Source organism: Schistocerca gregaria, chromosome 4 (assembly GCF_023897955.1).
Source record: "Schistocerca gregaria isolate iqSchGreg1 chromosome 4, iqSchGreg1.2, whole genome shotgun sequence".
Lineage (NCBI taxonomy): Eukaryota > Metazoa > Arthropoda > Insecta > Orthoptera > Acrididae > Schistocerca > Schistocerca gregaria.
In genome coordinates this window covers 157,003,303-157,028,555 of record NC_064923.1, presented here as the reverse complement: position 1 = coordinate 157,028,555, position 25,253 = coordinate 157,003,303, and positions in this window count along the sequence as shown.

The window sequence follows — 25,253 nt, the reverse complement described above, 5'->3', positions numbered from 1 at the left end:
AAACCTGTGTTTTCTGAGCGCGAAACAACGTAAAACCACAGAAAAACGGAGCTTCCAAAGAAGAGGTTATTTCCATATGTAACCAAAAAGGAAGGTTCTGAGGAAGAAAGGGCTAGGTCTGATAAAGGTTATTCATCCTGTGGAAACCGTTGTTGCGTCTCTGATGAATATTCATCCGCAAATGACATGTCAAGTTCAAAATACTTAATTCTGGAAATAATAAACACATTGAGGTCAATGTTTGTTTCTTACTACTGTGTTATAGCGTAATACTACCTATTTTTGTCACACAAATAGAAATACATATGTGCAAATCATAAACCAATTATATTTGTCCTATTAATTACTGCATTATTAGTGGTAATTTCAATATTTTATGGCTTCTGCATAATATATAAGTATATGTTGTTTCTGTTAAAATAGCTGTGTTCTGTCTCATTTTGAATATTTTGTTTGACTTAGGATGTAGACAAACTGTCACCCGATGAAGGTCGTAAAGTCAAGAGAAGAGAAAAAACTTGAACAATTGGAAAAAAGTAAAATGTAAACAACTTGGAAATTCTGGCGGAGAATACACATCTCATAAAGCAGGGAAAACTGTGGGTGTTAAAATTCTTGGTACTGGATATACAAGTAAAAGTGAGTTTTGGAGGAAAATTCATGGACGTGTACAGCAATTATTCCATTCTCTCTGGAATATGGGAATCTTGAATTATCAAAACAAATACGTTCTGAGTATTACTGAGGTGGAACAAATGGAAACGAGGTAACTATGATCAATGAAAATCAGAAACTGTGTTTTTATATTACATAATTCTTTATAGATGAAATAATAGATCGACTAAAATACGTTACTATTTCAGATACCGAAAGAAAAGGAAAAGGGCAATTTAGCAGGGAATGCCTACTTTTCAGCATCAGGTTGCACTCAGCAGCTGCAATGAAACTTACTGGCAAATTAAAACTCTGTGCCGGACCGAGACTCGAAGTCGGCACCTGCAGAAGTAAAGCTGTGGTGACGGTGGCGTGAGTCGTGCTTGGGTATCTCAGTTGGTAGAGCACTTGCCAGTGAAAGGCAGTGAAAGGCAAAGGTCCCGGGTTTTAATCTGCCAGGAAGGGTCATATCAGCTAACACTCCGCGGCAGAGTAAAAATCTCATTTTGGAACTAGTGGCAATATTTTGATATGCACAGAAGCATATTTAAGGACGTTTTGAGTGCAAAACATTCAAGGACTTCTGAAGAACCTAATGACATGCCTGAAAGATGGTCATTGCACTTCTCCATTAGACATACAGGTATCTAACAATTAAATTGATATAGATTCCTAGCAAATACGTAATTGTGTTGGATTCTGTTTATTTATGATGCTTTTTCAGTATCACTTTCAATGAATAATTGACCAAATTCCTGTGAGTATGGCAATAACCTCTAAAATGAACTTTTTTTCTTTCTAGGAGAAAAGGGGGACCCATCAAGAAAAATTTCACCAAAAGCATTTCAGACATTTCAGAACCTAAGTGTGCCAGTCATTGCAGCCACTCACAAAACCCTAATAAAAATCGACCATGTCATGTTGATATCTTAATTAGATCAAGAACATTATTTGAAATATCTGAAGACAATAATGCAGCACAAGGAAATGTTCAAAGATTTTGCGACATTTACGTCCATGATTTTAAGATAGGTTTTTAATTGCCTCATTCACACATATGCCATGCATGGGATGACTTTCAAATTCATTTCTAAAATGCACAATTGACTGACTCTGAAGATATGATTAGAAGATTAAAATCTGAGAGAGACCTATATCAGGCCAAAGCATTTACAGGACAAAATATCATTACAAAGCTTTCCAAGTTAGCTAGAGATAATCATGAAAAAATTACAATAATTTTTTTATCTACATTCTACAAAAAACCTTCCCAACACTGCAACTGACGTCTGGGTGTGCATACTATAAGAGGAAACCATGGTCATGTAATTTACGTATTCCTGATTTTCGAGTCTAAAGAGGGACATAAGTTTGTGTGGAGCGTTGATGGTGCAAGGCGTGGATCTGATGAGATGGAAAGCTGTCTAATAAAATTCCTAGAAATAGAAGTGTCCAGTCATCACTCCGCACATCAGTGGCGATAACTGAAGACGCCAGGGCAAAAACTCGACAACTGTGGCACCAGAGAGATCAATAGTGCAGTCAGGGATATTTAAGGCCATTGTACACTGCTTTGTACATGTCGGCCCCACACGATAGCTCTGTATCTGAGACTTCAGTCGAACTGAGAAGCATGTTAAGAACAGAAACTACGCAATGTACATCCCTGATGACAGGGTTACAGTTATTTAAGATTCCTAAAAGAAGAAGCCCTTTTCAGTTGTTATAGTGAGGCAAGCAGACTATATATATCTGATACCTCTTCTGATAAATACTGCAAAGAAGGATAAACATGATTGTGGAAATCCGTTCCAATTTCTGGAAGCAACCGCTTTTCGTTTTGATGAATAAATGCCATTCACTCAAAGAATTCAGATCTGCAAGAGTAGTGTTAAGTCTCTATTCAGAAATATGTGGTACATGTTAAAAATAGATAAAAAGATTTTGCTATCATGGAAATTATAAAAAGGGGGGTCGATGACTGAGAAATATAAAACCTTGTATCCATGGCATCTCCAATATTATGTATATTGTCACCAGTAGTATATAGATTATGAAACTTTTGTAGCGTTTGGTGGAACCAGTCGAGTATTGGGACCCGAATGATAGAAAAGGATGTCTAACTAGAAGCAGGTGTTGGCAGCTGTTTATGATGTGACAAGAATTGCACTTCATTAAAATTTATGTAACATGTAAATTTAAAGTTTATTTAATTTTTTAATTTTCTCTTTTTCTCCTTTTTTCTACAGAAGTGGGAAGAGGATGTCCTTCAGTATGAGAAGTTAAGTACACACTGAGGAACCATGGTTTAACCATACTGAGCAATTATGTACCCTGTACATCAGTGTGCCATCATTATAATATTGCCATTAATAAACCGCATAAGCAATGAAGTACAATAATAAAACACAAATCATTAACAGAAAGTACAGCATACAACACTCATTAATTGCTGTTTATTCACAGATGTACCATCAAAACTCTACTATATATTGAAGGTGAAAGTAGGGTAGGGAGGTGGAGGGTATGTAAATTATAGATAAAATTATATTTGGGTCATTGACTTATCCTAGCCAGTGATAAGCAAACTTTTGCATATGCCACAAAAGTTATTAAAATAATTTTTTATTTTTTTACATTTGTCTCCTTATTAAGAAATTTATCAGAGTGTATAGTAATGTTTCTAGGAATTTCAGTCTCTTCTAACAGGTTCACATTACTACCTTATATGCCATGTGTAACAATTCCATATACTCCATTCCAAAAATGTGAGTGTGTTCTCTCAAGCGAGTGCCTAAAGCAGATGGGTTATTTTGTGCACATGTTTTTTGTATATTATTCCTGACTGTCTGACCTATGTAGATTTTGTCATATTGTTGACAATTTATTTTTTAAAAACCACACTGCTTAAATATTGGTTCACATACAAAATCACATAGTAATTTAGTACCTAGCCTGTTATCTGTCTAAAGTGATACAATTACTTTCCTTCTTTTAAAAAGCTGTTTATCAGAGACAATAAAGCAGGATTGCAAATCTGGCGTTTGGTTTCTCATTTATTTTCTCCAATGTAATTTCCAAGTTATCAGTCTTTTCCTTCTCTTTAAATTTCTTTCTATGTAATATCATTACAGACTAGGGTCAAAGCCGTTTCTATCAGCTGTATATTGAAATGTGTTAATCTATGTATCAACATTGCCTTCAGACATCATCCTGTCGAGCACTTAACGCAAAATGCATACCTGTAAATTTCTGGGTGACATGAATTAGTATTTACGAGAGTATCTGTTGTAGTGGGCTTTATGTAAATACTGAAGTAACGTTTGCGCTTATATTTTCCCACTCTAATGTTCTAGAAACTTATTCGATTATTTTGTTCAGTTTCTACAGTGAAATTAAGGGAAGGTCTCATGACATCAAATAATCGGTGTAATGCATGTACATCTTTGGTGTCACTGTCAATTAAAATCATAGTGTCATCTATATATTTTTAGAGTAAATTATTTTTAACAAATTCATAACAGATATTTAAAATTTTGTTTTTAGTGTTGTGAAGAAAGTTTTTGGCAGTGGTGCTGGCAAGAAAACACTCCATTGCAAGGCCAGTATATCGTGTACAGAATTTTCTATTTAAACATAGGTAATCATTAGACAGCACAGGGACAACAGTTCAATTATTTTTGTATACTGGGGAACATCTAATTTCTTATGTTTTGGAAGGCTTCATCTTACTTGCTAAATGGCCACAACTATTTGCGTTTTATTGTACAGGTCCACAAATCGAAAGAACATAACGTGGCACTCTCAGGGACATGAATTTCACTCAAGTATCTAACTAATTCATCCGTATTTGACAGTTGTAGCATCGCGCTTTAGTGTTTACTTCGTAGATTCTTATTTAAATTGCGTGTGCGTTTCGTATAGGAGGTGCAATTTCGAGTTTTAGTTACTGTAATCGTAAATTCAGCAGATTGTAGCGCAGTCGTTAGGCATTTGTACAGGTTAGTTGATACATTCTTTGCGTGTTCCGCTTGCGTTATCTAGGCTCGGACTCGTGTTTCGGTAACTGTTGTTAAACATCGATTAGAATGGACAGGGACTGCGATTGCTGCGTTCGGATGAGGGCTGACTTGGCATCCCTTCGCTCACAGCTGCAATCGGCGCTGACTTCGGTCACGCAGCTTGAGGCTGTTGCCAAGGGGCACCACTGTGGGGAGCCGGACTCGGGTATCACGGGGATGTCAACCTCGTCCCGTCTGTCCCCAGATCGGTCTGCCGCTGTGGTTGCCCCGGTTGCTGCCCGCAGTGGGGCTGAGCCCTCGCCTGTGGTTGATTGGGAGGTCGTTCCAAGGCGTGGCAGGCAGCGAAAGGCGTCCCCGGAGGCTGATCAGAAAACCTCCCCGGTGCGTCTGACAAACCGGTTTCAGGCACTGTCTCTGGCTGAGCCAGATGCAGCTGCCTGCCCTGTTTCAGAGGATCATTCTCAGCCTTCAAGGTCCGGGCAATCGCAGAGGGTGGGCTTACTGATAGTTGGGAGCAACAATGTTAGGCGCGTAATGGGGCCCCTTAGGGATACGGCGGCTAAGGAGGGGAAGAAATCCAGTGTGCACTCCGTGTGCATTCCGGGAGGAGTCATTCCTGATGTGGAAAGGGTCCTTCCGGATGCCATGAAGAGCACAGGGTGCAGGCAGCTGCAGGTGGTGGCACATGTCGGCACTAATGGCGTGTGTCGCTTGGATCTGAGGAAATTCTCTCTGGATTCCAGCGGCTATCTGATTTGGTGAAGGCTGCCGGTCTTGCTTACGAGATGAAGGCAGAGCTCACCATCTGCAGCATCGTTGACAGAACCGACTGCGGACCTTTGGTGCAGAGCCGGGTGGAGGGTCTGAATCAGAGGCTCAGACGGTTTTGCGACCGTATTGGCTGCAGATTCCTAGACTTGCGCCATAGGGTGGTGGGGTTTCGGGTTCCGCTGAATAGGTCAAGAGTTCACTACACTCAGCTGGCGGCTACACGGGTAGCGGAGGCTGTGTGGCGTGGACTGGGCGGTTTTTTAGGTTAGAAGGCCTCGGGAAAGTGCGGGATGGGCTGCAATGTCAAAGGGTGTTTGGCAATTACAGGACGTGCTTGGATCAAGGAACAGTCGGAATTTTAGTTGTAAATTGTTGTAGTTGCGCTGGAAAAGTCCCTGAGCTTCAAGCGCTAATAGAAAGCACAGAAGCTGATATCGTTATAGGTACAGAAAGCTGGCTAAAGCCTGAAATAAGTTCTGCAGAAATTTTTACGAAGTCTCAGACGGTGTTCAGGAAAGATAGATTAGGCAGAATTGGTGGTGGAGTGTTTGTGTCTGTCAGTAGTGGTTTATGTTGTAGTGAAGTCGAAGTAGATACTCCGTGCGAATTGGTGTGGGTGGGGGTTATACTCAACAGCCGAATTAAGTTAATAATTGGCTCCTTCTACCGACCCCCAGACTCCGATGATACAGTTGCGGAACAGTTCAGAGAAAGTTTGAGTCTCGTAACAAATAAATACCCCACTCATACGGTTATAGTTGGTGGGGCCTTCAACCTACCCTCGGTATGTTGGCAAAAATACTTGTTCAAAACCGGTGGTAGGCAGAAAACGTCTTCCGAGATAGTCCTAAATGCATTCTCCGAAAATTATTTCGAGCAGTTAGTCCACGAACCCACGCGAATTGTAAATGGTTGCGAAAACACACTTGACCTCTTGGCCACAAACAATCCAGAGCTGATAGAGAGCATCATGACTGATACAGGGATTAGTGATCACAAGGTCATTGTAGCTAGGCTCAATACCATTTCTTCCAAATCCATCAGAAACAAACGCAAAATAATTTTATTTAAAAAAGTGGATAAAAGTGGCACTAGAAGCCTTCCTAAAAGACAATTTCCATTCCTTCCGAACTGACTATGCGAATGTAGACGAGATGTGGCTCAAATTCAAAGATATAGTAGCAACAGCAATTGAGATATTCATACCTCATAAATTGGTAAGAGATGGAATGGATCCCCCGTGGTACACAAAAAAGGTCCGAACGCTGTTGCAGAGGCAACGGAAAAAGCATGCGAATTTCAGAAGAACGCGAAATGCAGAAGATGGGCTAAAATTTACAGACGCGCGAAATTTGGCACGTACTTCGATGCGAGATGTCTTTAATAGGTTCCACAACGAAACATTGTCTCGAAATTTGGTAGAAAATCCGAAGAAATTCTGGTCGTATGTAAAGTACACAAGCGGCAAGACGCAGTCAATACCTTCGCTGCGCAGTGCCGATGGTACTGTTATCGACGACTGTGCCGCTAAAGCGGAGTTATTGAACGCAGTTTTCCGAAATTCCTTCACCTTGGAAGACGAATGGAATATTCCAGAATTTGAAACACGAACATCTGCTAGCATGAGTTTCTTAGAAGTAGATACCTTAGGGGTTGCGAAGCAACTCAAATCGCTTGATACGGGCAAGTCTTCAGGTCCAGATTGTATAGCGATTAGGTTCCTTTCAGATTACGCTGATACTATAGCTCCCTACTTAGCACTCATATACAACCGCTCGCTCACCGATAGATCTGTACCTACAGATTGGAAAATTGCGCAGGTTGCACCAGTGTTCAAGAAGGGTAGTAGGAGTAATCCATTTAACTACAGACCTATATCATTGACGTCGGTTTCCAGTAGGGTTTTGGAGCATATACTGTGTTCAAACATTATGAATCACCTCGAAGGGAACGATCTATTGACACGTAATCAGCATGGCTTCAGAAAACATCGCTCTTGTGCAACGCAGCTAGCTCTTTATTCGCACGAAGTAATGGCCGCTATCGACAGGGGATCTCGAGTTGATTCCGTATTTCTAGATTTCCGGAAAGCTTTTGACACCGTTCCTCACAAGCGACTTCTAATCAAGCTGCGGAGCTATGGGGTATCGTCTCAGTTGTGCGACTGGATTCGTGATTTCCTGTCAGGAAGGTCGCAGTTCGTAGTAATAGACGGTAGATCATCGAGTAAAACTGAAGTGTTATCTGGTGTTCCCCACGGAAGCGTCCTGGGACCTCCGCTGTTCCTGATCTATATAAATGACCTGGGTGACAATCTGAGCAGTTCTCTTAGACTATTCGCAGATGATGCTGTTATTTACCGTCTAGTAAGGTCATCCGAAGAGCAGTATCAGCTGCAAAGCGATTTAGAAAAGATTGCTGTATGGTGTGTCAGGTGGCAGTTGACGCTAAATAACGAAAAGTGTGAGATGATCCACATGAGTTCCAAAAGAAATCCGTTGGAATTCGATTACTCGATAAATAGTACAATTCTCAAGGCTGTCAATTCAACTAAGTACCTGGGTGTTAAAATTACGAACAACTTCAGTTGGAAGGACCACATAGATAATATTGTCGGGAAGGCGAGCCAAAGGTTGCGTTTCATTGGCAGGACACTTAGAAGATGCAACAAGTCCACTAAAGAGACAGCTTACACTACACTCGTTCGTCCTCTGTTAGAATATTGCTGCGCGGTGTGGGATCCTTACCAGGTGGGATTGACGGAGGACATCGAGAGGGTGCAAAGAAGGGCAGCTCGTTTTGTATTATCGCGTTATAGGGGAGAGAGTGTGGCAGATATGATACACGAGTTGGGATGGAAGTCATTACAGCATAGACGTTTTTCGTCGCGGCGAGACCTTTTTACGAAATTTCAGTCACCAACTTTCTCTTCCGAATGCGAAAATATTTTGTTGAGCCCAACCTACATAGGTAGGAATGATCATCAAAATAAAATAAGAGAAATCAGAGCTCGAACAGAAAGGTTTAGGTGTTCGTTTTTCCCGCTCGCTGTTCGGGAGTGGAATAGTAGAGAGATAGTATGATTGTGGTTCGATGAACCCTCTGCCAAGCACTTAAATGTGAATTGCAGAGTAGTCATGTAGATTATACATCCCTCATGGAATAGTAGTTCTTATTTGTTATTAACGATGCAGTTGATCTTTTGACAAAGTAAGTAACCTGGTTTGTTGATATAATTGACAATCAACCTAAATGCAATTCCATTTTTATGTACCGGTACCTTTTCACAGCTGACCTCTTCATAAAATAACATAATTATTATTTGTACAGGTTTGAGTTGCGGTCTCACAAATTAGAATTTCTACAGTTGCCAGACAGGGAAACGTCAGACTTCGATATTTAGAAGATACAGCTTGCTGATCTGAAAGCACATTCGAGAGATGATCAATAATGAGTGATCATAATTTTTTTTGACAACATACCTTTACTAATCCTCAAATTTTTGATGGTGCTTCTGGAACTAGTCTCCCACGAATACGATGTCCTGGTCCCAGCATTTCTGCCAGTCTTCACATACATGCTGGAAACCATTTTTTTGAGAGGTACTTCTAAATCGGATCCATAGCCTTCACCACTGCTTCTGATGATTGATAATGTCTCGCACTAAGGCGTTTCTTAAAGTTAGGGATTAAAAATGTCACATTGGGCTAAATAAGGACTAGAGGGAGGGTGAGGGATGCATTTCACGTCGATTTTTGCAACATATTCAGCAACAACATTGACAATATTCGGCTGCGCATGATCGTGGTGAAGCATTCATCCTGCTTCACGGAAATGTGGTCTTTGGCGCCTGATATGGACTTGCAGTGTTTCCAGAACACCCGTGCAGTATTGTCCAATTATCGAAAGTGTGTGCCGGTACAATCTGCTGATCAACCATTCCATGAATATCAAAGAATGAACTGACAATAACTTTCCCAGCAGAAGCAACCACTTTTACATTTTGATGGGTTGGTGACGAAGGAGATTTCCACACTGAGCTTTGCTGTTTGCTACAGGAACAAAATGATGTAGACAAGTTTCATCAGCAGATTACATTTGAAAGTAACTCCAGATCTTCCTCTAATATCAGCTTTAAGTGCATTCAGACCTACATGCGAATGTCCTCTTGCTCAGGAATCAACAGTCTAGGAACCTATCCTACACAAACATGCGTTACGTGTAATATTTTTGTCACTAACGTATGGGTGGCACACAATGAAATGATCAGTATTTCAGAAAGTGATCTTAAGTAATTCGGCGATCCTCTCTCACAATGTCAGCTACAATGTTGATTTTTCTTCCGTAAGAGCAGTAACTGGATCACTGGATCCACCCTCCTTTGCAATTGATTGTCTACCCTCTTTAAACGCTTTAAACCATCTTCGAAGTGTGCTGTAGGGAAGAACAGACTCTCTATAGGCCTCCTGTAACATTGTATAGGCCTCAGCTGAAGATTTGTTGAGACGAAAGCAGAATTTCAAAACCGTATATTGTTCCTCGCGTGTTATGTCCATTGCAGCGGTAGGCGATACTGAACATGTCTGATCTTTCCTGCCCCTCACAGGCAGGAACCAGGAGTTCCAAAAATCAAACTACTACGTCGTGTTTGTTGTACATTAAGCTACCAGAATATCACAAGTTTAAATTTTCACGACAGTAACTATGATAATTAAAAAAATTATGAGAATTTTTTTATTGACACAGCCCTCGTATTACAACATGAGACAGTCGGCTGAGAGACTAACAACAGTCCAACTATTTATCCCTAAGATTTATTTACAATATTCTTAAAAACATAGATATATTAGTCTTCTTTCACACTTTTATACAATAATCAAATTGAAATTCTCGCGCCGCTCTTCTTGCCGCATTCTTTTAGTCTTATGTCGAGCAGAATAGGTCAAACCCGACTTCACGCAAGGTTTATATTTCAACAGTCATTAATAGGTACAGTAGCTCACTGTATACCAGTCTTTCTACAGGACAGTTTGCAAAGCTTTAATATTTTGTCACGCATGGTTAAATATTTGGCTTGTTATATGAAGATCATCAATACAAGAGGAAATCATACTTTTTAACGAAGAAATAAAGAGATAATTGTATAACAGATAGTACAATAAATACAATTCTTTTTCACACACTAAATTAATTTTGTGTATATTTGCAATATATATACATACTGATGTCATCAATTTAATGATTGTTTAATCTCATTACAGATTGTCCATCACACGCAGCGTTTATTAAGTGCTGATACACACTTAAAATCATTCTAAGGGTAGTTGACAGTTTATTCGACGTCACTGGTGAGAGGGTCTTTGCTCATAATCTACGTCCATTCGAAGCTTTACTTAGAATATATATTTTATTTACAATGCTCCTTGTTTTGGACAATAACACACTTGCACAACAATATCCATTTCGTAGTCTCCGTGGTGGCAATTCAATTGAGAACAAGTGCCATGATACTATAGTTCTTTGCGCACAGTGCGGAAGAGCGATAGAATGTCTGCGTCGACCTCTGTTTTTGGATGCTGTACTTGGCAGGTAGGTTGTCGTCGCGTTTCCGTCAACATTTCGCCCTCCAAATTCCTCGGTACTGCTTAGATCCATAGTATTCACTCGTTTATATTTGTTTCTGCTACTTGCCGTAACCTCCCAAATCTTCCGCTGTGCACCAAAGTGACCTTCAGTTTTTGAATTTATCGAGTTTATAGTACCTTAGAACGGTCCTGTCATCATTTATGCGATTTCGTTCTTTGCTATCTCTCCTTTCTTCTTAGCTACTGACCTGAAATAAAATGTCTTAGACGATTTTGTATATTGGAAGCTGTAGACACTGGGGTGTACTTTACATTCATGGTCTGTGATTCTCTTACCTGCTGGTCTCTTAATGACTTTGTTTATGCTTTTTTATGAAACTTAGGTAAATTTTGTTTGTTCTGGATTCTGTAAGAAATACCACCCAGCATGTGGAATTCGAGTAATGATGTATGGATCTTCATAAAGAACCGACCACATAACATTACGTCGCTTCAGTGCACAAGAGTTTGGTGAATAAACGTAAGAACTTGCATGCTTTTTGTAAAATCCTGAGTTCATTTTATAGTTCTGTCAAATTCTGTAGGTGTATAGTTAGAGTCACATATTGGCAAATTATTGTAAACTTCCTCGAAAAGAGACAAATAGTTCACCTGCTTGGAATGATTGCTGATGTGTACGTTCAGATAAACCTATTTAGTTCCTTGAGTACCCTTTCACACGGTGACATTGAAGGCTAAATCTTGAGATTAGGATAATTTTGATATCATTACCTCCAAAAACTTCCTCCACCGATGTAATATGATACATTGTCTGAAAGGCTGGCGACATGTGAGCCAACGCTCGGCACATAATCTCTACTTACCCTTTACATGATTGTGTTGGCTGTCGCGAATTTTATGACATATGGTTTCACATGCTTTGAAAAAAGGCCAAACAGAGCCCTCTACTTCTAGGATATGGTCCACCTATGTCACTACAGTGTCTTTAGGTTTACCGTACTGGGAATAATCGGATGCAAGTTTACTTTACAACCTAGATTCTCTGGCTTTACCTTTTGACATATAGTACATGTCCTGATAACTTTGTGAATTTTCCTCGACATGTGTGAAACAATAGTTTCTGCATACATTTCTTTGTGGCGTAGTGTCCGCAAATAAAATGTTTATGCCATATTAGATTTTCTTGTGGTTCTTGTTGAATACAGACGCACCATTGATTACTTTCTGAACGTCGACGGTAGAATAAGACGCCCTGACATAGTTTACAATGCTTTCCAATAGTATAGTAAGGTTTGGTTGTTATTTTCGATCTCACTTTGCTCCACCTACTGTAAGAATTCTCCAGTGTTGACACATTCCAACACAAGTGTAAATAATATTGACGATAGTGTTTCTCCTGTATCAATATGATGCGATAATCGTTCACATGTCCAGTACGACAACTGAAGATGGGCGTATAAAACTCCGAAACCGATCGTGGTCTAAATAAAAGCACTTTACAATTGTAGCGGTATTTTCAACCTCCGGTATAATACTCAGCTGCAGATGTTCCTTCGACAAAATTGTTTGCTTTAATGTACTGTTGCGAACGAGCAGTTTTGCAAGGTCATTGTACATTGCGATAATCGTGGATGTGCGAGCTTGTATGTCATTAAAAAGGTTGACGGCAGGTAGTGAGTGTACAACTTCACATGTATTCCTAAAATATAATAGTTAAATTTTTTAAATCCCATATAATTCTCAAGTCTTGCAACTCTCTAGTTGCATAAGTACGTTCGCACTCAGAGTTAGACTAGGAAAACAAATAATTTTCACCTCTTGGTTGTCATCAGTTCCTATTATCCGAAAAACACGTGATCCCAGCTATGTGCATAATGCATCGCTTGGAATACAGTTATCTTCATTATGTTCAAGATGACTAAAAATACTTGAATTTAACGATGCTTCCTTTATTCTATTAAAGTTTCGTGTACATCGCTTCGCCAAAACCCAAGCATGATTGTTTTTTTGCTGTTGAGTAATTGATTTGACACAAAGCGCCTGATAATGAGGCTCAACCCAGGAAAGATTTTAATTGTTTTCTGGGATGCGGGTAAGGAAAATTCTTAATTTTATCCAGTTTACTAGGATCTGGTGTAATGCCTTCACAACTATTTACGTGTCGCAAACACTTATTCTCATTTTGCACAGACTTTGATTTCTGTAAATTTGGTGCAACATCACCTTGTGCAAGACTGTGTGGCTATAAGGAAGTCATCAATTACAAGGTTACTTTTTCCAGGAATTCTGTGTCCAGAAGTATGTCTAGAGCAGTAATGAAAACACCTGACCTTACATTGAGTCCGAATAGTAAATGTGCTCTTTAAAGATAAACACAGTATACTTCCTTGACTGTTTGCTTAACGGTACTGGCCAAAACAAATTTTTTATATCCACAGTTGATTTTTCCAATCATTCTTCGAAATTTCCTGATTTTGTGCGAACTTGCTTGGTGATTTTGTAGATCGCACGCGTATCCAGAACTAAGCGTATATTCCCTTTTGGTTTGATTACAGTTAAGAATGGACTGCAATAAGGAGATTTTGATAGTTCACTGATATTCCATTTAAGAACTTTATTGATTTCATCATTCACTTCGGGCTGCTTGGACAGAGGAATCTTATGTGCGTTATAATAAAAGATATAGTGAGGTTTATAGTATATACATACACTAAGTGATCAAAAAAATCCGGTCACCTGGCTGAAAATGACTTACAAGTTCGTCGTGCCCTCCATCGGTAATGCTGGCATTCAATACGATGTTGGCCCACCTTTACCCTTGATGGCAGCTTCGCATCTCGCAGGCATACGTTCAGTCAGGTGCTGGAACGTTCCTTGGGGAATGGCAACCCATTCTTCATGGTGTGCTCCACTGAAGATAGGTATCGATGTCGGTCGGTGAGTTCTGGTACAAAGTTGGCGTTCCAAACCATCCCTGAGGTGTTCCATAGGATGCATGTTACGACTCTGTGCAGGCCGGCCCATTACAGGGATATTATTCTCGTATGACCAACCTACTACCAGCCGTGCATTATGATCAAATGGTCTATCGTGTTGAATGAAGCAGTCGCCATCCCCGAATTGCTATTCAGCCGTGGGAAGCAAGAAGGTGCTTAAAACATCAATGTAGGCCTGTGCTGTGATACAACAAGGGGTGCAGGATACTCCATGAACAACACGACCACATGATAACATCAGCGATTCAGTGTTTTACAGTTGGCACTACAGTTGGCAGTCGACGTTCACTGGGCATTCGCCATACCCCCACCCTGCCACCGGCTCAACCATTGTGTACCGTGATTCGTCACACCACACAACGTTTCTCCACTGTTCAATAGCCCAATATTTACTCTCCTTACACCAAGCGAGTCGATGTTTGGTATTTACCAGCGTAATGTGTGGCTTAAGAGCAGCCGCTCGTCCATGAAATCAAGTTTTCTCGCATCCCGCCTATCATATATCATGTTGTGGATCCTGATGCAGTTTGGAATTCTTGTGTGATGATCTGGATACATGTCTGCCTATTACACATTGCGACCCTCTTCAACTGTCGACGGTCTCTGACAGTCAACAAATGAGGTCGGCCTGTACACTTTATGCTGTACGTGTCCCTTCACGTTTCCACTTCACTATCACATCGGAAACAGTGGACATAGGTGTGTTCAGGAGTATGGAAATCTCTCGTACAGGCATGACACAAGAGACATCTAGTCACATGCCCATGTTCGAATTCCGTGACTTCCGTGGAGTGCCCCATTGTGCTCTCTCACGATGTCTAATGACTACTGAGGTCGTTGATGTAGAGTACCTGTAGGTGACAGCACAATGCACCTACTATGAAAAACGTAGTATTTTGGTGGTGTAGGAATACTTTTGATCACATAGTGTATATATTGATCACAGATGGTTATTTGTAAATAGGTAGATGTAGTTTAGCATTAGTTTGTGTAGTGTTTCTTGTTGTTCCTTGTTAGTAGCTGTAGTTTCAATTACTTCATCCTTTATTAGGGGTTGCAAATCCTCCATCTCAAGATCAAACATAGGTTCATTGCCAATAGTATCATCTTGTTCACATAATAACTGGATCCTCTATGCCGAACAGTGTTTATTACGGTTCAGTGTCTGCTTATCCGGACAAATGTCACTCTGAGTGCTGTTGTGCTTTATATAATATTTACCTTGTCTGAAGTCAATTATACTGACATTCTCTCATAATAAATCTACGCCAATCAGGCTGTTTATCACCAGGTTGAAATAAGAACACCGTGAATTCATTGTCCCAGGAAGGGGAAACTTTATTGACACATTCCTGGGGTCAGATACATCACATGATCACACTGACAGAACCACAGGCACATAGACACAGGCAACAGAGCATGCACAATGTCGGCACTAGTACAGTGTATATCCACCTTTCGCAGCAATGCAGGCTGCTATTCTCCCATGGAGACGATCGTAGAGATGCTGGATGTAGTCCTGTGGAACGGCTTGCCATGCCATTTCCACCTGGCGCCTCAGTTGGATCAGTGTTCGTGCTGGACGTGCAGACCGCGTGATACGACGCTTCATCCAGTCCCAAACATGCTCATTGGGGGACAGATCCGGAGACCTTGCTGGCCAGGGTAGTTGACTTACACCTTCTAGAGCCCGTTGGGTGGTACGGGATACATGCGGACGTGCATTGTCCTGTTGGAACAGCAAGTTCCCTAGCTGGTCTAGGAATGGTAGAACGATGGGTTCGATGACGGTTTGGATGTACCGTGCACTATTCAGTGTCCCCTCGACGATCACCAGAGGTGTACGGCCAGTGTAGGAGATCGCTCCCCACACCATGATGCCGGGTGTTGGCCCTGTGTGCCTCGGTCGTATGCAGTCCTGATTGTGGCGCTCACCTGCACGGCGCCAAACACGCATACGACCATCATTGGCACCAAGGCAGAAGCGACTCTCATCGCTGAAGACGACACGTCTCCATTCGTCCCTCCATTCACGCCTGTCGCGACACCACTGGAGGCGGGCTGCACGATGTTGGGGCGTGAGCGGAAGACGGCCTAACGGTGTGCGGGACCGTAGCCCAAATTCATGGAGACCTCACGCCCCACGTGTTGAGCAATTCGGCGTCCCGCATGCCCACTATACGCCCTCGCTCAAAGTCCGTCAACTACACATACGGTTCACGTCCACGCTGTCGCGGCATGCTACCAGTGTTAAAGACTGCGATGGAACTCCGTATGCCACGGCAAACTGGCTGAAACTGACGGCGGCGGTGCACAAATGCTGCGCAGCTAGCGCCATTTGACGGCCAACACCGTGGTTCCTGGTGTGTCCGCTGTGCCGTGCGTGTGATCATTGCTTGCACAGCCCTCTCGCAGTGTCCAGAGCAAGTGTGGTGGGTCTGACACACCGGTGACAATGTGTTCTTTTTTCCATTTCCAGGAGTGTATTTGTTTACTTACCCTAGTTTATTTGCATCGAACCGCAGTCAAGATCGGCATTTTTCAAGTGGAAACTCAGAAATCGATCCTGATTCAAACATTTGTTTATAAAAATAGTGAGATATGGCTGTTTACATTCCTTGTTGTACTTCTATTTGTTTACTGTTTTTCATTCGGTGCGTCAAACATGTCTGCTATTGCATCGTTGTGCCCCAAGCATTTAGCTTGTCGAATATGTGGTTGTTCGCGTGACTTTAATCGCCACGTCCACAATATGTACACCCCGATGTTATCTGTTGCAGTCACGATTGTGTTGTGTTGGTGTGTGACGACTAATTTTTTGATTTGTCGTATTATTGTTGCTTGGTTGACCACGATACATTAAACAACTGTTTTGCTGCGTAACACTTGTTAGTGGTTCCCAATGAGTTTGCTGGTTATTCAAGTATGAAAAACCACTGTGTACGTAAATGTTTCTGTAATACTGTTGTTGTGAATTAATTTGATACGGTGAGTTTTATTCTTATTATAGGTTTGAGTTATGGTATAAAATTAGAATTTCTACGATCTCCAGAAAAGGAAACATCAGATTTCGATATGTAGAAGATCCAGCTTGCTGGTCTGCAAATATACATATCACATGATACCGCTAATAAAATATTAGTTAGGCACCATAAAGCTACATCAATTTATCTTGAGTGACTGCTGCGAAATTTTAAAGTTCAAATAGAAATTTCTTTTGACAGAAGCAAACAGAGTGTGTATACTGTCATTTTAAATCAAACACCACCATTTTTTGTGTCTTACTTTAACAATTAAATAACTGTACAGCGTCTGTTTGATGAAGCTAATATGTTCCTCTCCAAGCATCAACAGACAGAACAGAAGAATCATTGAAATTTTTGTCTTTTATTTTAGAAACAAAAATTATATGTGATAGTATCTCTTACACCTGTCACATGGATATAAATTAATTCTTTGCAGCTACTCGGCGTATTTATTTCACACAGAATTTTTCTAATGAACTACTATACTTTGGTTGGGCTGCAAGTCTAGGTGGTCTTGGGTTCATTCTTTGTGGAAAATCATGAAATACCTATTGAGCTTTGTGGGGGAAGGAACAGAAATCTATTACAGTATGGTCAATGCAAATGTATAAACAACCACTGAAAATCAACAAGCACACAGGTTGCTTCAAATGGCTCTGAGCGCTGTGGGACTTAACAGCTGAGGTCATCAGTCCCCTAGAACGTAGAACTACTTAAACCTAACTAACCTAAGGACATCACACACATCCATGCCAGAGGCAGGTTTCGAACCTGCGACTGTAGCAGTCGCGCGGTTCCAGACTGTAGCCCCTAGGACTGCTCGGCCACTCCAGCCAGAAAGCAGACAGGAATTAAATTTAGTGAGATTTTGGTATTTGGCTGTTTATCTTCCGAACGATAAGAAATCTCTGTCAAATGTAAATACATGGGGAGAGGGGAGGGGTATGTCTACACTGATGAAAGACATATAACAAACTCACAATCAATATTCTACAACAGTATTTTTTACACTATGTAATATTGCATGCGTAGTATCGGTACTGAAATCGGTCGGGGATGGCTAGTGTGGGCGCGAATGGTTCCGTACCAGCGCCTGAATCATTCTGTTTGAACTTCGCCATGCTTCAATATGACCTAAGCAGAGTGGAACATTGTGCATGCACAGTAATTGCCTTCTTCGCTAGTGGAAATGCTACTTAGTATATGTGGAACTATTAGCTCCTGGTGGTGGCGGTAAAGATGTCCGGCAATGCTGGATAATGAAATCATACTTCATGATAACGCTACAGCTCACACAGCAGACGTCATCAAGAACTCCGTACAGCGTTGGGATGAAAAACCTACCCCAACCTACCCTACTCACCAGACCACAATCCATGCAACTCCAGTTCAATTCTACAAAAGAAGAAACCATTGTACGGCAGGCAATTTGCATACAAGGAGGAGATCTTCACAGCACTTCAGCTACAGGTGGCACGTATTGTTGGCAACGCTAATGGCGTTCAGCGCCTTCCTCATAGTTGGCAACAATGTCAGGAGAAACTGGGGAAAAATTGTTAGGGACTGTAGTGGCTTTTCATCCATTTTTGTTACACCTGTCTCGTGTACAAAAAACTTACACAGAGTTCCAGTGCGTGTATTGCATCTCACCCTTCGCTGCGACATCCTGTACTGGAACACTATTATATGTTGGCATTCAGAAACACACTACCAGTCCAACGCACTTTTCTAATTACCTGTCACATTATTGTAATACATCACACAGTGGCCATCACTTACGGAATGACCCTAGTAGCAAACGCTGTTTTGAGCTTTTGCTTTTTTCTCCTTGGTAAATGTAAGTTCAAAGAAGCTCTCATTCCATTATATCTTTCCGTTAATTAACGAAATACTTCACTGTGCTTTCCCTGATATGAATATTATACTCGCAGATGTACTCACTTGCTGTAGTAATGATACCTAGCTTCCTAAGTAGTTCTTTAAAATGAGCTCTGCTGCTCCTCTTACGTCCTTTTCACGCATTTGAAATTTTTTGTCCATCTTTGTACCTTCTGCCACTTTAAAATAATCTGATACCTGAGAATTCAGTGCGCATAGGAATTTTATGACAATACATGTCACTTTCTATAACAAACTGATGATAGAAGCCTAATAACAAGCCTTGCTGATGTGACATTCATTTTTCTGTATCTGTGTGTGTACATTCCACGTTAATGCAGTGATTAAACAGTGGAAAAACGTTGTGTGGAGTGACGAATCACGGTACACAACGTGTTGTTCCGATGACAGGGTGTGGGTATGGCGAAGTCCGGTGAACGTGATCTGCCAACCTTTGTAGTGCCAACAGTAAAATTCGGAGTCGGTGCTGTTATGGTGTGGTCGTGTTTGTTTGCACCCCATGTTGTTTCACAGAACAAGCCTATATTGATGTCATAAGCACATTCTGGCTTTCCACTGTTGAAGAGCAATTCGGGGGTTGCGACTGCATCTTTCAACACGATCGAGTACCTGTTCATAATTCACGGCCTGTGATGGGGTGGTTACATGACAAATCTGTAGTGGACTGACCTGCACAGAGTTCTGACTTGAATCTTACAGAACACCTTTGGGATGTTTGGAATGTAAACTTCGTACCAGACCTCACCGACTGCTATCGATACCTCTCCTCGCTGCAGCACTCCATGAAGAATGGGCTGCCACTCCCCAAGAAATATTCCAACACCAGACTGAAGGCATGCCTACGAGAGGCGACGTTGTCATCAAGGCTAAGGGTGAGCCAACACCATACTGAATTCCAGTATTACCGATAGGGGGCGTCACGAACTTTTAAGTCATTTTTCAGTACAATAATAAACATCAGTGATACCCAGAACGACACACTAGCACACAAGGAACAAGAACATAGAGAGAGAGAGTAACAAAGCGATGCGTCTTAGTTTAGAAGAAAAGAAAAGCAAAAAAGTTTCACTCTTTTTGCATCCATAGCCAAAAGGGTTATGCCAGGTATAGTGATTTATGAAATGTATGAGTTATTTTTAAGATTTTTTCTAATTCAAGGGTCATTCTTTTGTGTCAATTAATAGTCAGATAAAAGAATAAGATTGGGTTGTATTTGTCAGGGAATGTTCTGTAGGCCAGTGTTGAAACGATAATGTCAAGCAAAGTGTCAGTACGTTAGTTTCACTCAACAGTGTTTGAAGGTTCAGTTGCATTAAGCAATTTAAGTAAAAACGTAGAAGTTTTACCTTCTTAGTAATTTCAGTTTATGTAAAAAATTATATTTAAAAGTTCCACCTGTGGATCCTTAGCCGAGGATACCTCACGGCAATCTTCTGATATTCTTGTAGTTTGAATAATTACTGCAATATTAGAAATTAGTTATTGTTTACTGCTAGCGTGTAATTGTATGTGGAATTTCCTTTGTAGTTGTAGTTTGTTATTGTTGTACTGCGAACGGCTGTAAGCAAGGGGAAAATACCAGGTGTAATTTTTTCCGAAAGCATGCTGCTATACTGTGTGATTAAATGATGGTAGCGTTCTCTTGGGGAAAATATTCCGGAGGTAAAAAAGTCCCCCATTCGGATCTCCGGGCGGCGACTACTCAAGAGGACATCGTTATCGGGAGAAAGAAAACTTTCATTCTACGGATCGGAGCGTGGAATGTCAGATCCCTTAGTAGGGCAGTTAGGTTAGATAATTTAAAAAGGAAAATGAATGGATGGTCTATACAGGGGCGATGTTCTTGAGGACAATATTATGGAAATGGAAGACGATGTAGATGAAGATGAAATGGGAGATATGATTCTGCGCGAAGAGTTTGACAGAGCACTGAAAGACCTAAGTCGAAACAAGGCCCCGGGAGTAGACAACATTCAGTTAGAACCACTGACATCCTTGGGAGATACATTCCTGCCAACACTCTACCATCTGGTTAGCAATATGTATGAGACAGGCGAAATTCCCTAAGACTTCAAGAAGAATATAATAATTCCAGTCCCAAAGAAAGCAGGTGTTGACAGATGTGAAAATTGCCGAACTATCAGTTTAATAAGTCACAGCTGCAAAATACTGACCCGAATTCTTTACAGACGAATGGAAAAACTGGCAGAAGCCGACCTCGGGGAAGATCAGTTTGGATGCCGTAGAAATGTTGGAACACTTGAGGCAATAGTGACCCTACGACTTATCTTGGAAGAAAGATTAAGGATAGGCAAACAGACGTTTCTAGCATTTGTAGACTTAGAGCAAGCTTTTGAAAATGTTGACTGGAATACTCTCTTTCAAATTCTGAATGTGGCAGGGGTAAAATACAGGGAGCAAAAGGCTATTTACAATTCGTACAGAAACCAGATGGCAGTTATAAGAGTCGAGGGACATGAAGGGGAAGCAGTGGTTGGGAAGGAGTGAGACAAGGTTGTAGCCTCTCCCCGATGCTGTTGAATCTGTATATTGAGAAAGCAGTAAAGGAGACGAAAGAAAAATTAGGAATAGGTATTAAACTCCACGGAGAAAAATAAAAACTTTGAGGTTCGCCGATGACATTGTAATTCTGTCAGAGACAGCAAAGGACTTTGAAGATCAGTGGAACGGAATGGACAGTGTCTTGAAAGGAGAATATAAGATGAACATCAACAAAAGCAAAACGAGGATAATGGAATGTAGTCGAATTATGTCGAGTGAAGCTGAAGGTATTAGATTAGGAAATGAGTCACTTACAGTAGTAAAGGAGTTTTGCTATTTGGGGAGCAAAATAACTGATGATGGTCGAAGTAGAGAGGATATAAAATGTAGACTGGCAATGGCAAGGAAACCGTTCTGAAGAAGTGAAATTTGTTAACATCTAGTATAGATGTAAGTATCAGGAAGTTGTTTCTGAAAGTATTTGTGTGGAATGTAGGCATGTATGGAAGTGAAACATGGACGATAAATAGTTTAGACAAGAAGAGAATAGAAGATTTCAGAATGTGGTGCTACAGAAGAATGCTGAAGATTAGATCGGGTAGATCACATAACTAATGAGGAGGTATTGAATAGAATTGGGGAGAAGAGGAGTTTGTGGCATAACTTGACTAGAAGAAGGGATCGGTTGGTAAGACATGTTCTGAGACATCAGGGGATCACCAATTTAGTACTAGAGGGCAGCGTGGATAGTAAAAATTGTAGAGGGAGACCAAGAGATGACTACACTAAGCAGATTCAGAAAGATGTAGGCTGCAGTAGGTACTGGGAGATGAAGAGGCTTGCACAGGATAGACTAGCATGGAGAGCTGCATCAAACCAGTCTCAGGACTGAAGACCACAACACTAACAACAACATAGATATTGGTTATTTTCAGTACTATTTTAGTGTGTCTTCCTATTTTTGCTTTACAAGTTGTGTTTCTTCTGTATTATTGTGTGTAATAATGTGATATTAATGGTGTATGAGAAACGTAATACTAGGGTGCGAAATAAATTCAGAAATGATAATGAAGACGAGCGTAGCTTGTTAGCATCACCTAGTAACAAAGTGACAAGTATTCAAGACAATAATTTGATAATTGTGCGTAGGGACATAGACCAGTCAGTAAATAGCGGTGTAGACAGTGAAACAATCAGTAAGCAGGCAAATATTGTCGATCTATAGGTCGGTAACAGCTCTCCTCGGAAATATGAAAGAACAGAACAAAAACTTTCAAATACCGTACATTCAGGTTTGCGTCATTATCCTTTTCTCAATTAAGTTGAGATTCATCCTGTGCTCTTCCTAATACGAATATTGCCGGTGCAAATGCACTGCCGAAAAGCACAAAGCAACATGTTCCATTCACTAATATATTCCTACTGCAATTAATGTATAAAAAATGTACAAAATCAGAAACTAACACAGCAACAGTTGCAAAAGCTACATATAACTGAACAAACGCTGGAAAAAAACACGTGAAGGTTTTACCGATGAGTTACTTAAGATGGAATCGAAATCTCAAAAAATTTGTGAAGATATAAAAACACAAATTTGCGAGCACTTTCAGCCCATTTTTTCGCGACGTCAAGACACATTACAGTATCATGAAGGAGCCATGAAAGATCTGCAGATCATTGTTCACGAAAATCACGACACTTTGCCGGCTTAAATTGCGGCAGAGGCATCTACCGATACGGTCGCACAACTTGCAAAATGTCAGGAAAACTTGAAGGACACAGTAGATACTCAGAAATGTGGTTCAGAAAAACACACAGAGGAAATCAGTAAATTATCAGAAAAAGTAGCCGAACTTTCGGATCTGCTAAGAAATTTATCTGCAAAGGTATTGTGTTGTATGTTAATTGGGGACCCAGAAACGACAGAGACGCTCCGTCCCGGCCGCAGCCGCAGTGGTCCACGACCCCTCGACGGCTACCGCAGTCCACCTCACCCCTCCGCCACCCCACACCGAACCCAGGTTTTTCATGCGGTTCGGCTCCCTGTGGACCCCCCAAGAAACGTCTCACACCAGACGAGTGTAACCCCTATGTTTGCGTGGTAGAGTAATCGGGGTGCACGCGTACGTGGAGAACTTGTTTGCGCAGCAATGGCCGACATAGTGTAACTGAGGCGGAATAAGGGGAACTAGCCCACATTCTTCGAGGCAGATGGAAAACTGCATAAAAACCATCCACAAACTGGCCGGTTCACCGGACCTCGACACAAATCCGCCGAGCGGATTCGTGCGGGGTACCAGGCGCCCCTTCCCGCCCGGAAAGTCGTGCGTTAGACCGTATGGCCAACCGGACTGGCATCTACGAAGGTAGATTATTATGATGATGATGAAACATTTCGATCGGACTGAATTTTCCAACCCTGTAAAATATTTTGAATTTATGTTGCCCTCTTCCGCATTTGCATGATTAAGTTGACTGAACAGTTAAGACATGTTATTTTGGCAGGACGTTGAAATGACGATATTGAAGCTCTTCAGGGACTGGAAATCGACACAGACAGTCACATTCTGCAAAACAGGAAACAAAAAAACAATTACAGGTCACATCCATCACAATTTTGTGATGAGAGGAATACTAACTGGACACGGCATGGCTATTCTTATAACGCAAACCTTCACAAAAACAGATATGGGTTTCGAAAAAGACGGTCGTGTGAAACCCAGCCCTCGCTATTCGTCCACGAGACTCAGAGGGCCATAGACACGGGTTCACAGGTAGATGCCGTGTTTCTTGACTTCCGCAAGGCGTTCGATACAGTTCGTCACAGTCGTTTAATGAACAACGTAACAGCATATGGACTATCAGATCAATTGTATGATTGGATTGAGGAGTTCCTAGATAACAGAACGCAGCATGTCATTCTCAATGGAGAGAAGTCTTCCGCAGTAAGAGTGATTTCAGATGAGCCGCAGGGGAGTGTCATAGGACCGTTGCTCTTCACAATATACATAAATGACCTGGTGGATGACATCGTAAGTTCACTGAGGCTTTTTGCAGATGGTGCTGTGGTGTATCGAGAGGTTGTAACAATGGAAAATTGTACTGAAATGCAGGAGGATCTGCAGCGAATTGACGCATGGTGCAGGGAATGGCAATTGAATCTCAATGTAAACAAGTGTAATGTGCTGCGAACACATAGAAAGATAGATCCCTTATCATTTAGCTACAAATTAGCAGGTCAGCAACTGGAAGCAGTTAATTCCATAAATTATCTGGGACTACGCATTAGGAGTGATTTAAAATGGAATGATCATATAAAGTTGATCGTCTGTAAATCTGATGCCAGAATGAGATTCATTGGAAGAGTCCTAAGAAAATGCAATCCGAAAACAAAGAAAGTAGGTTACAGTACGCTTGTTGGCCCACTGCTTGAATACTGCTCAGCAGTGAGGGATCCGTACCAGACAGGGTTGATGCAAGAGATAGAGAAGATCCAACGGAGGCAACGCGCTTCGTTACAGGATCATTTACTAATCGCGAAAGCGTTACGGAGATGATAGATAAACTCCAGTGGAAGAGTCCTCAGGAGAGACGCTCAGTAGCTTGGTACGGGCTTTTGTTTATATTTCGAGAACATACCTTCACCGAAGAGTCAAGCAGTATATTGCTCCCTCCTACGTATATCTCGCGAAGAGACGATGAGGATAAAATCAGAGAGATTAGAGCCCACACAAAAGCATACCGACAATCCTTCTTTCCACGAACAATACGAGACTGGAATAGATGGGGAGAACCGAT